The sequence below is a fragment of the Wyeomyia smithii genome, chromosome 3 (genome assembly GCF_029784165.1).
Source record: "Wyeomyia smithii strain HCP4-BCI-WySm-NY-G18 chromosome 3, ASM2978416v1, whole genome shotgun sequence".
Lineage (NCBI taxonomy): Eukaryota > Metazoa > Arthropoda > Insecta > Diptera > Culicidae > Wyeomyia > Wyeomyia smithii.
In genome coordinates, this window is record NC_073696.1 from 52,434,092 (window position 1) to 52,449,201 (window position 15,110).

Here is a 15,110-nt window from a genome sequence, read left to right on the forward strand (position 1 = left end):
TACTAATTCTAATAACCGTTACATAACTACATAACAACTAGGTAGTTCCTTTTTGTTTTTGAGGTAAGCCTTAAAATGATGATAAACCTGCTTTCAAATAATTCCCTTTGGATGGTTGATCTTTCTCGGTGAAATATACACACTATGTTTGTTTTAACATGACGTTTCGGCGTACTGTTATTCAGCCATCGTCAGATCTAAAATTTTATTTCAACATTAGTTACATGACAAAACAACATTCTTCTCCCACCAGTGTGATTTGCTAACTGACTTTTTTGTTAATTTTTTTTTTAAATTTATTACTCATATACTTTCCCTGTGTTGGTAACTTTCAATTTTCTGTTACGGTATGAGATATTGCTCGGATCTTACTCACTAAACCATTGTAGGCTGAATCCATCCCCCACCGTAACAGAAAATTAAAAGTTACCAACACAGGGAAAGTATATGAGTAATAAATTTAAAAAAAAAATAACAAAAAAGTCAGTAAGCAAACCACACTGGTGGGAGAAGAATGTTGTTTTGTCATGTAAGTTAAAAATAAAAATTTGTGTAGTACGTGTTGTGTAACTAATGTTGAAATAAAATTTTAGATCTGACGATGGCTGAATAACAGTACGCCGAAACGTCATGTTAAAACAAACATAGTGTGTATATTTCACCGAGAAAGATCAACCATCCAAAGGGAATAAAATTATACGGTGACTAAAACCTCAAATAACTGCTTTCAAATTATTTGAAGTTGATCCCCAGTCCAAATATTGTCAAAAAAAAAGGAACAGGTTGATACCTTGTGTTTCCGAGGACCGGGAGAGTTGCGGCCTTCAATTAATTTGTCCGAAAGGGCAAGTACTTCTGGTTGCTGTCCATCAAGTGCAGAATTATGTTGCTACGTAGCGTTAGAGTGAACTTAGTTCTTCATATTTTAACCTTCGCTTATCCCGTGATTCATACTCTCTAGAAAGCTCCGGTCTTCAGCAAAGTTGTTCAGAAGGTCGAGGGCTTCTGGGTGGTAGAAAATTAAGTACGGAAATCTACCATTATGTGGTGCTAGTATGCATGCAATTTTTCGTATTTCGACCTTAATTTATCTATGCTACGATTTCATCCTGTTAAGAAACTGTGATCTTCAACAAAGTTTTTTATATGACTTTCTAAACAAGTTTCTTGAAGAATGCAGCTTTTGAAATAGTTGAAAGATAAACTTTTAAATTCAAAATACTCATAGCTACATATAGACTAACGCCACGTATCAGCCTAATTTCATACCAAACTGTGTAAAAACTATAAACCCTGATCTTTCTGAACAACTTTGCTGAATTCCTCTATTTTTCAAGTTTTTGAATTTAGAAGATAAACGATGTTCATAATGCGCCGCGTTGCGGTCGAATTTTAAAACTAACCAAAAAAAATCTCTTGACCCCCTGAACAACTTTGTAAAAGACAACAACTTTTTAAATGATCGGATTCATGAGGTAAATAAGGGGTGGCATTGTGCAGCTCGATTTGAGCGATTTTCGTTATTTTCGAGTACGTCACCCACTGTCAGTTTTGCTTTAAGCTCAAAAGGAGTTATCATTGTCATTTGTCCTTCGGCTCATCTTACCCACAAAGTCGAAAAAAATACGAAAAACAAAACACAACGCCCACCAGCGATCATTTAGTTTTGTTCGAGTTGCTCGAAACGAAATGCGCAATGTCACCCTAGGTTCAAAATACTCAAAACTTTATGCAAACTAGCGTTGCGGTCAGATTGCTAAACAAACTGTGCATCAAATAAAGGTTTTTTTTATGAAAACTACAATAGATTACCTAAACATTGAAAACTGTCCGATCATGGATCAGAAAAAAATTTTTTTTTAATGTAATAGAATTTTTAGATCTGATTTCTCCATGATCGGACAGTTTTCAATGTTTAGATAATTTATTATAGTTTTCATAAAAAACCAGATGAGCTTTTCTGAATAATTATTTTCAATTTTTCTTTCAATATATTTTCAAAACTGACAAAATAATTTTTAGAGTGAATTTTTTTGGAGAGACAAAATTATTATCTTCAACTTTGCCGAATACATTACACCGATCAAACGAACCGTTTTGGCTCTAAAATATTTATAATTATCAATACCTTCCCAAAATAGTATTTTTAAATAGCTTCTCAAAAGTCGTGTTTCAAAAAATTAAACCAATAGTCTGTAGTATCTTTCTTAATCCCAGAGTGCAATCCGTGCACTTCGAATTAACTTTTTTGTCTCAGCTCACCCACTTGGGCAGATCTCCACTCGCCGATGAAACGTCCTTGTGATACCCTTTCCGTTTATACATGTATTATTTGGGGACGATTTTTTTTCCCTTAATCGTAAAAAACCAACTCCGTCTGCGATGAGTGAAAACCTCGTCCGAATCCGATAGCCGATTCTTCCTGGTATCCGATAGAACGACTCATAAAGAACCAACGAGTTCTCTCTCCCGCTCACTTGGATTCCCCCGGTGCAAGGAAATTGACGCTGTGTGCTGCCAAGGTTCAATGTCCTCGCCATTCGGCCGCGCACAGTCATAAAGATTATTCAATACATACCGTCGCCATCATCATCGTCGTCGTCGTTGTTGTTGTTGACGATCGCAGGACAAGAAGCACTAAACACACCGAGGCGGGCTAGGGACTTGGGACGAACCGATGCATGTATATCTTACTCTCACTTGAATTCTCTCATCTCTGCGTGTTCCTTCGTTTGCGTTTGGCCGTTCCGCTTCCACTCGCAGCAGCGCGATGATTTCCTCTCGCTCGTTTCCACGTTTGTTCGCACATGGCCCCGGTTTCCCTGTTCATGACCTACGGTAACATTGCAACAACAGCAACAGCAGCAGCCGTCGCTGCAACCGCCACGACCACCACCGCAACCCGATCCCGGTAGGCCACAGGCCAGAAGATGTAATGTATGTTTATTTTATTTTAACTGATCAAAAAAAACAGCGCGACCAGCGCTGCAGCAGCGACGAAAATAAAATTACTAACGATGGCTGGACGGGGGACGGAAGCAGAAAAATAAAACAAAGGAATAACCCCAGATAAAGAAAACCAGTATTGCGAAGTTAGTTTTGGAGCTAAACGAGTTTAGATGCGTTCGAAAGAATGCATAAAATTTGGTTTTCTAACTTTCAATGTTTGGAACGATAACATTGAGTAACAGACAACGTTTAAAAATAGTTTTTTCTTCGATTTGTACAATCCATATGACAAATCCCCTTCGGAAATTATTCATTTATTTCAAAACCTCATCCCACACAAACCCTTCGGGAGCAAGACTCTATCGTCGTATCGGGATCCAAAATAAACACCGTCGAGGAGTGATTAGGTGTGCCTACCGGGAATTGAACGCAATAGAGATGAGTTCCAGTTAACGCCTCGCAACAAGAGCATTCGATGTTTTCGAAACAAAATTTTGATCCTTGTGAGAAATTGTATAACGTGTGACAACAACAGGAAAGCGTTGCCTGTCGAGATCAGTTAGAAATGGTGATGGATGCGACTGTATCAGCAGATTTTCCGGGCTGACGTTAGTTGCCTTGAGAAGGAAACCCGTAATGAGCGCCTTAGAGTAACGCAATGACGCAAGTTCAATTGTCATGTGACTGTAATATAGAAGTATCTAAATCACGAGGCAGACAGCTTGTCTCAATTGTTGATTGTTTTTGAGGTGCAAGCCAAACCAGACATAGTCTGACATAATATTTACTTTTAATCCGTCAAATTGGATTTAATAATCGGGGTATATCGGGGCATATTAACATATAAATTAAAGATCAACAACTTATTTAAATACCAACAGTTTCTTATCAAAGTAAACAATTTACCTTGCTATTCATTACTGCTTTTTATTTGGCAGTTGTAAGAGTTAAAAAAAATGAAGCGTAATCCTAAGCTCTTTTGGAATTTCGTCAATTCTAAAAGGGGAACTCAACCATTCCACCGACATTTCTTGACAACAAAAAACCGAATTCGGCTGCTCATACATGTGAACAGATTGCCAAATTCTTCGCTTTTGTGTTTGCACCAAACATCGCTTCTGTTCATGCGCTAGAGCAACTTGTTTACACAACTGGAAGCGAAATGCCAAGTGTGCGTGGTTTATACGGATTTGAAAGCCGCATTCGATAGAATCGATCATCGAATACTATTGCGTAAATAAACCGGCTTGGTACCTCTGACAGCTTCCCTGTGATTGATCACTTCGTGTGAATTCGGAAGTGTGTATCTCAACTCCGTTTATTACCCTGAGCGGTGTACCTCAAGGAAGCAACATGAGGCCGTTGCTTTTTGCAATGTTTTTAATTAATGTCAGTATTTTGCTTGGTGATGTATGTAAACTTACATACGCGGATGACCAATCCGCTAAAAGTATATTTCGTCGTGAAGTGCATAGAAGATTGTCATCGTTTGCAGCAGTTTCTGGATATGTTTGTAGAATGGTGCTATCGAGATGAGCTGATTGTTAGTATTACTAAATGACGTTCCATCGAAACTCACAGCCTTTTATATTTGACTACCACATCGATGGAATCGTTCTCAACAGGGTTGAAGAGATGAATGACTTGGGATTGATACTATATGAAAAGTTCTCCTTTGCCAGATTTGGCAGATCGATGGCCGTTATTGCTAAAGCCTACCGTCAGTTGGAGTTTATAACCAAAATAGCCAATGATTCATATGACCCGTATTGCTCAAAAGCTCTATATTGCTCGTTAGTGCGACCCATCTTGAAGAATGTTTCACTAGTTTGGCTTCCACATCAACTGACCTGGCTTGAGTCTACGAAAAGAAATAGTTCAAAAACGATTTGTCTGAATTGATTTAAGAAACTTTTCATGGCGTGACCCACAGAACTTGCTCCCATACGGTGATCGATGCAAGCTTATCAATCTTGGCCACCCAGCTCAGCGACGGGAAATACAGCAGGCAACATTTGCACAATGCAGTTGACTGTCCCAGACTACTGTCAATACTTAACCCGAATCAACCCAATGATGCCATATGGCATCATTTGACACATTGAACATTTTTTCGGTTTCCAAAGATGATCAAAATTGAATTTTCCCGGGGAATTCTGGGTTGATGATGGTTAATATTCGTGTCCCATCGCGTTTGAATTTAATACTATATATCATTCCTTTACATCTGCTTGGGATTTCTTCGAATTTGGCGAACGTTACAGTAGTTTCTCAAATAGAATAGCAAGATCCCTTTGTTTTAAAATATGACGCTGACTAAATTGTGAAACATAAACATGCCAATGTAGAAGGCAAACAGAAGATGTACTATACGAAAGCCTCGAGGTACATCTGAAATATTGTTTACTTCATTTCTTCGGACATCAAAACTCAAAATTCACAAACCACTGTGAAATATTCTCGCAAATTCGAAAGGAACTATAATCCGAAGAATATATACATAAAGTTTTATGATGAAGGTTGGTAAATCCCAAGAATGATGCCTGAATAAAGTGATACAAAAGTTATGAACATTGATAAATAAAGAAAACCTTTTTTTTTAATTTTCAAACTGGTCATCCAAAATGCCTCAATTGTGCTCAAATTCTCAGGGATTGATCTCCGTTGAGACTAATCAGTAGTTTTTTGTTTGATCAATAGGGTGACCAATCCCAAAATTAGGCGCCTAGAACAAGAAGGTTTTTTTTCGATATTTGTAATTTTCAAATAAGCATAACTCCTGAACCAGTTAATCGATTTTCGCTGTTTTTGACTCAAAATGAAGAGTTATTTCTATTATTAGTTATTTCTAGTTGTAAGAAAAATAATCTTTGTTTTAGTATAACAAAGGTAAAAATCAAGGAATCATATATGTGTACTTTAAAATGCAAATCAAGGAATCATACATGTGTACTTTTTCTTCGTATTTTGAATTTTATTTATCTCGCCATTCCAACTTTTTAGATAGCTGCGGTCTTCAGCAAACTTGTTCAAAAGGTAAAAGGCATTTGCCTGCTTGACAGTTTAGAGCAGAATTCTTTCGTTATGTGGCTAGTGAGCACGAAATTCGTCGTATTTTGACTTTGGCATTTCTTGCGATTCTGATTATACATTCTGTGGCACCAGTAGTGGTCTTTTACCCAACCTAACTGTCCATAAGCCAGGAACCACTGATCTCATGATCAACTTTTTTGAAGACCACAAGTTTCTAAGTGGTTGAATTTATGAAATGAAGTAAGTAGAGGGAACCTACATGCACACTAGCACCACGTTGTGGCTGAACGTAGGACTAAGCTATTAGCCAATCAAAAGCCTGTGATTTTCTAAACAACTTTCCTGAAGGGTGCTTCCTGAATGGTTGAATTCTCGAGATAAATTTAGTTCAAAATATTTAAAACTATATGCCTACTTGTACTACGTAGAAGATGAACTCCATACCAAAATGTATAATAACTAAATGCTCTTGATAACAACTTCACTGAAATCCGCAACTTCTCAAGTGCACGAAATAAAAGTCCCCAACAACTATGCTGAAGACCACAACTCCCTAGGTTGTCGGATTCACTATATAGAGTGACATATATTTGCTGATTTTAGGTGATGCTAAATTTTTCGAAGTGCTGCAATATTCAAACTGGGTGTTGCAATATTCAGTGAAGTAAGGGTGTGCGAAATTTCGAATTTCACGAAATTGACCGAAATTTGCCGAATTGTTAACATATTTTTTTTAATAAATAGATACAAAATATGATTTCTGAACCAATATTTTTGCTGGTTAAACTCTAATTGAGGTCCGGAAATGCCGCAAAGCTTTGACCGTATAAAATATTAAACAATCTAGATTTTACTATAATTTTTCTAATTTCCTTGATTTTCTTGAAAATTTTTTACTTGAATAAACTCATTTCGAGAAAAATTTCGTTCAGTTTCGGAAACCTCGAAATTTCGCACAGCCTTACAGTGAAGTGATTCGAAAAATTATGGCGGGTGATGTAGTTTGTTATGTTGCACAAGGAACCACGTACCTGGCTACTTGAGATTAGTTGGCCATTTTCAGTGCACAACAATTCAGTAGCTGCCGCTTTGTATGGATCGATAACAGCGCCGACCACGTTCTTACGATCATAAGGATAAGGGAGGATGTTATAAGGAAGAAAGTGTAACAGCCATTCCTGTCGGAGATCGAGTTTACCTCTGCATCTCCTCGACTGCGACGGAAAGGAAAGGTTCTATACCCGTGGTAAGTGGCGAAATCGAACAATGTTGCGCTCGAAGTTAGCTCATTAGGAAGGCGAATGAAGTATCTTTAATATCCAACACCGCGAATATATACGAACGACCGAGCGTAAACCATCCACCACCCGAAGAATCCCAATGTCTAAACGTTTGTTTAGACATTGTCTAAAGCTAAGGGCACATCCATAGAGGAGGTGGAAAATAGTTATTTTTTTGCTACGTAATTAATCGACGTTGATTCATTAACTCAATATAAAAAATTGAAAATTGAAAATAAACAAAATAACTTTAAAAATAATTTATAAAACCAAAAAAATTAAAGAAATGTTCAAAAATTGAAATGAATAAAAACAATGAATGAGAAGAAAATTTAAAAAATTGGTTTATTATTTGAAATTTCAAAATTTTATTTTTTTTAACAAACGAGATAACAAAGCAATAAACACTGATCCAAATTTTTCTTTGCATTTGACTGCAATTACATCAAAACAAACAACAAGATATATATTTTTAAAAAGAATTGTGTTCTCGACTTTGGGGGGGAAAGGTCAAAAATAAAATTCTTCTTATTCATTCAAAAACAATAAAGCATTTATGTAAAATAAATAAAAAAAAATCTGATTCAATATTTAAAATTTCGAATATATATAGTGAAACAAAAAATGAAAACAGTGTATAGATAATCGAGAATGACCTGGCACAGTTTATAAAAATATTCAAAATGATAAATATTGCAAAAATACCCAAAGATCATGTTTAAATATATCTGAAATGTAGCAAAGGTAGTGAAGAAGTAAAAAATAACAATTGAATAATTATGAGATAAAAGAAGGTAAAGGAAGATAAACAATGTGAATGTGAAAGACAGAAAAAGAAGTGAAAACAATGTCAAAAATTCGAACAACTCAAAGTTTGGCGATAATATCAATAAATTTGTGTAAAACTTTCTAGGCAATCGAACAGCACAAAAACAAAATATCACGTTAATGAATTTAAGAATGTTTGACCGCACATTTCTAAGGCAACATCATAACAATAATGTGACTCAATAATTAGTATCATTATCGCGTCCACTTGCCGTAGAATCCAATTCAAATTCCTTAAATTTACTATCATTCAGTTTCAGCGTCACACCAGGATGACCTGTATCTGCAGCCAAAAATGATGAGAAATGTTAGGAGAGCGGAACTGAAAACCAAAAAAAAAAGCGGTGTACGTGATCAAGGGAGCTTGCGCGCACCAAAGGAACTTGCTGCCCGCCCGGTTGTTGACTGACGGGACGTCAGATACCAATACATCATTGGGCAATTCCGAAACGATTCGCGCTCACCAACACGGAGGTGTCACATTCCTTTGTATACCACCACCGTAACATCAGACTGTAAGCCTTTTTTTCGAGTTTTCGAGAATACGACTGGAGGGGAATCCTGAGCTTTCATCATTACAGCATACTGGTTTGGACAGTTTGAAGTAGAGAGGATGCAAATTAAAAGCGAGTGTTATTATTTGTTGATTTTCTTTTGTTTTGGATTTGGGTACCAACGGAAAAAGGGTTGCTGGCAGTGGTGCCAGCCGAAAAAAACTAATTCTCGTTTAAGTGTCATGATACCAAAGGTACCGTTTCAACGAAAACGTATCTGAATAATAGACAGTGTCAAAACTGGCACCACTTCTTGTTCGAACAACAACTGGTCTACCTCAAGGCGGCATGCAAAGTTTTGTAAATCGTTTTTCCTGAGTAGCGCATGTATAGTTAGTTGCTCCACATATATACAGCCAGTTGTTTTCAGTGTATTCTACATTCGATCAACCCCTGCATGTGCTTGTCTGCATGGTCTGGCAGTGTGCTGAGCGCACAATTCGAGTTTCTCGAGAGTATCTCAGTCCTCCGGTTCCGCGCTACACCAGCCGTCCGTCGTCACAGCCAGGGCCAGAACAGGATCGTGAGGAAGCAATTTAGAGAGCTGACTGGCGTCCGTTCCTGCGAGGACGAACGTTCAGCAACTCAAATGGGTGTATTACACACATATTTTCCAGCGTACAAAAACAACTGAAAATAAAAGCAAAATCACATGTGACCGATTCAGCGGAACATGGTGGGCTTGAACGGGGCGGAGATTTGTGACGTCATCCTCGCTTTTCGTCCGTTCGTTCGCTTAAACGCTGCCTTGGTTAGCTTCGTCTTTGCAACATTATTCGCCACTCGGAATGAAGGTTTGTGGATGATGGTGTCATTGAGCCGAGAACTTTGGACATGTTCTGCTTGCGATGGGGAAGAGGAAACGAGCGTGCGGTTCGGTTTTATAATGCCGTTTTATGATGTATCATTTGATGCAAAGTGACAGTAATTGAATTGGTTTGAATAATGTATCCTTGTAGTTAATAAGTACGCAGCGATATTCTTTTTAAGTGGCATGTGCTGCTTTCGGAAACATATTGTTAAAGTTTTTTTACTTCTTCAAACGAATCGTACCTAAATTGTTCAGCCCCAGCCTACTGTCAGCAGGATGGAAACTCTTTTTGTCGCCAGCTCCGTTCAATCGAATGATGTAACAATAAAGAAAACCGCAGAAATCCTCAACAAAACTGACCAGTTCTTGAATCCCAACTCCGATTTGATACTGTAAGCAGCGTTGAATGCTGTATTCTCGTGTTTCAACAACCAACAATTGGAACCATTTCAAGAAGGACAACAGCAACATCGATGTACAATCGAAAGGAACAATCTGGCCATGAACCTGCGCCGACTGTTAATTGTGCTAAACACCAAACAGGAGCTAACACGAAGCTCTAATGCGGTCACGGAGATTACATCCCGGGTAGATAACAAAGATCAAACAATGTTACTCGACGAAGAAACACTGGAAGGCCTGTTGAATACAGTGGAGCTATGGCGTGCGGAACAATTGAAAGAGATCGATCGTGACTACGAGAATCTGCTGGCCATAGAAAAGCTATTGCTTGAATGAAACCTCGATGAGACCGAGTAAAATGGCACCATAACATGTATCGAAACGAGCGATTGTTCAAATAAAAACTTCACGAATTGATAGCGTTCCGTTTACGTTTGTAGGCCCCGTTTGTGGTCCTCCATCAGCCCATCAATCAGTGTTTTATGTTCTCGTGCCAATCAACCAGAATGGGTTATTTATGTCATGGCTTCCGTATACAGAACATAAAAACCCCCGACAGCGAAAAGCCGTAACATCATCGGTCTTCCTGCGCCTACGTCACGCGCGTCATCGACACCGCGTCTGTTTTAGGCTGCAGCATAAATTTGGAAATCCTTCCCACTGGCCGCCATCAGAGCCAACCAACGCAGAACATGCCGGCGCACACGCTCAATTCGTCCGTATCGTAAAACATCGCTTAAAAACACATAAAAATGTCAGCATACCACATCATAAAACTCCATTATAATTAGTTAAAGTCAACCATTCGTTTCGATATAGTACGTTTCTTTTGCACTCTCGCTCTTTCTCCGGATGGACGAAGATGGATCTGATCCTACGATCCTATAAGTTTGGGCTTCAACCGCGCCTGTATGTGTGCGTACCCATATGTGGATGAACACTCAAGTTTTGTTAGTCGAAAATATTCAAAGATCTTCTTTCCTACACGTTCGAAACTCATCCACCAACTGGCTTAGTGCGGCCATAAAGCAGGTGGTGGTGAGGGAAAGGCTGGAGCGTACGTTGCGTACGGGGAGTGGAAAGGAAACCAAAGAACCAACATAAGCACAAACATGCAGCTTTAATTGAAAACATAAACATATGCGTTTAGAGCGGAACCGTACCGTCGTCGTCGCGCCGTGATGGGTTGAGAAGGTTTTCGACAAGTGGCAGTTGGAAAATGTATTGCTCTCGTTTCCGTCGAAAGCCATTTGCTGGTGATGCTTGAGTTTAGTCTGATGATGTTTAATTTTTGTTTGATTTTTTGTTTATTAAACAAGTGGTCTTATGGGTATATTGTCACGATCGAAAGCATCGTAGCTCAAAGAAGGAGAAAATTTAAGCTGTTATAAGATTGAATCCTTTTACTAATTTTTTTTTTATTGAAAAGTTACAAGAATAACTGAAAATTAATCTATTGTTCAGTAAACCCTCATAAGAAAAACTATATTTCCTTTATAGTTTGTAAGTATCAAATATAATATTGAGCAATCAATTACAGGTGTGCATCATGGAACATATAAGTGTTAGTAAAAATATTTAACAGGCGAAAAATATTGATAAATTTTCCAAGAATTTTTTTTTATTTTCAAGTAACTACAAAATCAGTATTCCGTATTATTCTTAATTTAACATGAAATCATAAACAAATTACGTTTATCGAAACAATTCATCTGACTAATTTACAGAAACAAAAATTAATAACAAATCCGACGTAAATTTATTCAGAAATATGATTTTATCTGATCATAGAACTTGTATCATGATCAGAACAAGGATATCATAATCGGATAAGCCGTTTTCTTTCAGATCCATTTGAATTAAAAAATTTTTCAGATAGATGATTTAATTGCCTAAAATTATTTCTAACATTTCAAAATCGGCACTCTCAAGGAAAAAAATCTAACAAAAACTTCTCCGTGAATTGTATCTACGTATCATTGTATCAAACATAAGCAAAGTGAAGCGATGATGTCCTAGAAGTAAGCTATTCCGATCATGATACAGAACAGGCCTACGCTTACTTACTTACTTACTTACTTAGATGGCCGTACGTCCTAAGACATGGCCTGCATAACGTGGTTCCGCCAATTCACTCGGTCCATGGCTGCCTGCCTCCAGTTCCGCGGGCACCCGGTACTTTGCAGATCGTGCTCCATCTGGTCCATCCATCTCGCTCGTTGCGCCACTCGCCTTCTCGTTCCCGCCGGATTTGAAGCGAACACCAATTTTGCAGGGTAGCTATCCGGCATTCTAGCTACATGCCCTGCCCAGCGTATCCTTCCAGCTTTAGTCACTATCTGAATACTGGGTTCACCGTAGAGGCGCGCAAGCTCGTGGTTCATCCTACGCCTCCACACTCCGTTCTCCTGCACACCGCCAAAGATGGTTCTTAGCACCCGACGTTCAAAAACTCCGAGTGCTCGCAAGTCCTCCTCGAGCATTGTCCACGTCTCATGCCCGTAGAGAACGACCGGCCTTATTAGCGTTTTGTACAGGATACACTTGGTGCGAAGACTCAGATTATGCGACCGTAGTTTTTTATGGAGCCCATAGTAGGCACGACTTCCACTGATAATACGTCTCCTTATCTCCCGGCTGGTATCGTTATTCTCAGTTACCAGAGAGCCGAGGTACACAAACTCGTCGACCACCTCGAACTCATCCCTGTCGATTGTCACCGTATTGCCTAGGCGTGCCCTGTCGTGCTCGGACCCACCTGCAAGCATATACTTAGTTTTTGACGTATTAATCTTCAGTCCGATCCTATCTGCTTCACGTTTCAGTCGGGTATACTGGTCTGCCACCGTCTCAAATTTTCTGCCGACAATATCCACGTCGTCCGCAAAGCAAATAAATTGACCTGATCTGTTGAAAATCGTGCCCCGCATGTCAAACCCCGCTCGTCTCATAACACCCTCTAGCGCGACGTTAAACAATAAGCAGGAGAGACCTTCACCTTGTCGGAGCCCCCTGTGAGACTCGAATGGGTCCGACGTTCCACCCGAAATTCTCACACAACACTTCACATCCTCCATCGTAGCCTTAATCAGTCTTGTCAGCTCCCCCGGGAAGCCGTTTTCGTCTAGAATTTTCCATAGCTCTTGTCGGTTTGTTGAATCGTATGCGGCTTTAAAATCGACGAAAAGATGGTGTGTAGGGACTCTAAACTCACGGCACTTTTGGAGGATCTGCCGTAGTGTAAAGATTTGGTCAGTTGTAGACCGTCCTTCCATGAAGCCGGCCTGAAGCTTCCTACAAACCTGCTGGCTAATGGTGACAGGCGTTGGAAGATGACCTGGGAAAACACTTTGTAGGCGGCATTCAGGACTGTGATCGCTCGATAGTTCTCGCAGTCTAGTTTGTCGCCCTTTTTGTATATGGGGCAGATAACCCCTTCTTTCCACTCTTCCGGTAGCTGTTCTGTTTCCCAGATCTCGACGATCAGCCGATGCAGCGAGCTAGCCAGTTTGTCGGGGCCCAACTTAATAAGCTCAGCTCCGATGCCGTCTTTTCCGGCCGCTTTGTTGTTCTTGAGCTGCCGGATCGCATCCTTAACTTCGCTTATTGTTGGGGGTGGCACATCTTCGTCGTCCGTTGCACCTAGCACGTCTTCTCCGCTCCTGTTGTGGTCTCCTGCTTGCACGCCATTCAGGTGTTCATCGTAGTGCTGCTTCCACCTTTCGATCACCTCACGATCATCCGTCAAAATGTCTCCAATCTTATCCCTACACATTTCGGCTCGTGGGACAAAGCCTCTGCGGGATCCGTTGAGTTTTTGGTAGAACTTTCGTGTTTCGTGTGTGCGGTGCAGCTGCTCGAGTTCTTCACATTCCTCCTCTTCTTGGCGACGCTTTTTTTTTCTTGAAGAGTTGGACTTGCTGCCTCCGTTTCAGTCTATATCGTTCCTCATTCCGACGGGTGGCTCTACGCAGCATTGTTGCCCGCGCTGCGTTCTTCACGTCCAAAATCTGCCGACATTCTTCGTCAAACTACTCGTTACGTCGATTCGGTTGCACGTGTCCCAGGACTTCCTCCGCAGCACTGCAGATAGCTGTTTTTACGGCATTCCAGCGATCCCCTAGAGGGGCTTCTTCTGGCAGTGCAGCTTCGAGCGATGACGCGTACTGTGTTGCGATGTCGTGTTGCTTCAGTCGCGCGAGACTATACCGTGGCGGGCGACGGTACCGTATGTTATTCTCAACGGATAGTTTTTGGCGTATCTTAACCATCACTAGGTAATGATCCGAACCGATGTTAGCGCCTCGATGTGATCTGACATCGATAATGTCCGAGAAGTGCCGACCATCTATCAAAACGTGGTCGATTTGTGTTTCTGTTCTATTCGGTGATCTCCAGGTGAGTCTATGGTGGAGGCTATGCTGAAAGAAGGTGCTACGTATGGCCATGTTCTTGGAGGTGGCGAAGTCGATTAGTCTGAGGCCATTTTCATTCGTCAGCTGGTGTGCACTGAATCGTCCAATCACCGGTCTGTACTCCTCCTCCTGGTCAACCTGAGCGTTGTAATCCCCGATGATGATCTTGACATCATGTCCTTGTCGTCATCGGTACTTCCGAGGTGTGGGCTATGCACGTTGATAATACTAATGTTGAAGAAACGGCCTTTGATCCTCAACCTGCACATTCTAGGGCTGATTGGCCACCACCCGATCACCCGCTACTGCATCTCTCCCATCACTATAAAAGCTGTTCCCAGCTCATGTGTGCTTCCACAGCTCTGGTAGATAGGCCTACGCATTCCACCAATAATTCCAACTTTAAAGCTGATATTTCGCACAAAATGTTCCTGCATGAAATTGAGATGTTTTAGAAGCAAATTACTAAAAAATATACTGTATTTTTCGAATCTTTGATTCCATTATAACGGTTTGAAAACAACGCATGATAGGAATCGTATGAGCGAATTTGTGTTCGAAAATGGATCTTTTTTTAAAACTTTTTCACTAGTAGTATCAATTAAAAAATCTCCACGAAGCTTTTTGAACATTTTTTTGTATTCTTGCTTATTTACCGTCGGTCTAGTTCCGCCACTGTTATTGAGCCAATCACCGACGCCCGGGGACGCGACTCCATCCAAGACCCTAACTCACGACCCGTTGATTAACGGACCGGCGCCAACGGAATTACTTCCTCATGCGATGGAAGGCGTGATCCCAGAGATTTTTCGCCTCAGAAAATCTTCCGGTGTCGGCT

General features: G+C 40.2%; 1 protein-coding gene across 23 annotated transcripts in view; it reads right to left on the bottom strand.

Moving 5' to 3' along the window:
- Nucleotides 1–15,110, bottom strand: part of LOC129732202 (probable serine/threonine-protein kinase yakA) — a 320,944-nt gene that overhangs the window by 111,337 nt on the left and 194,497 nt on the right. The gene's annotated exons all lie outside the window — the stretch shown is intronic.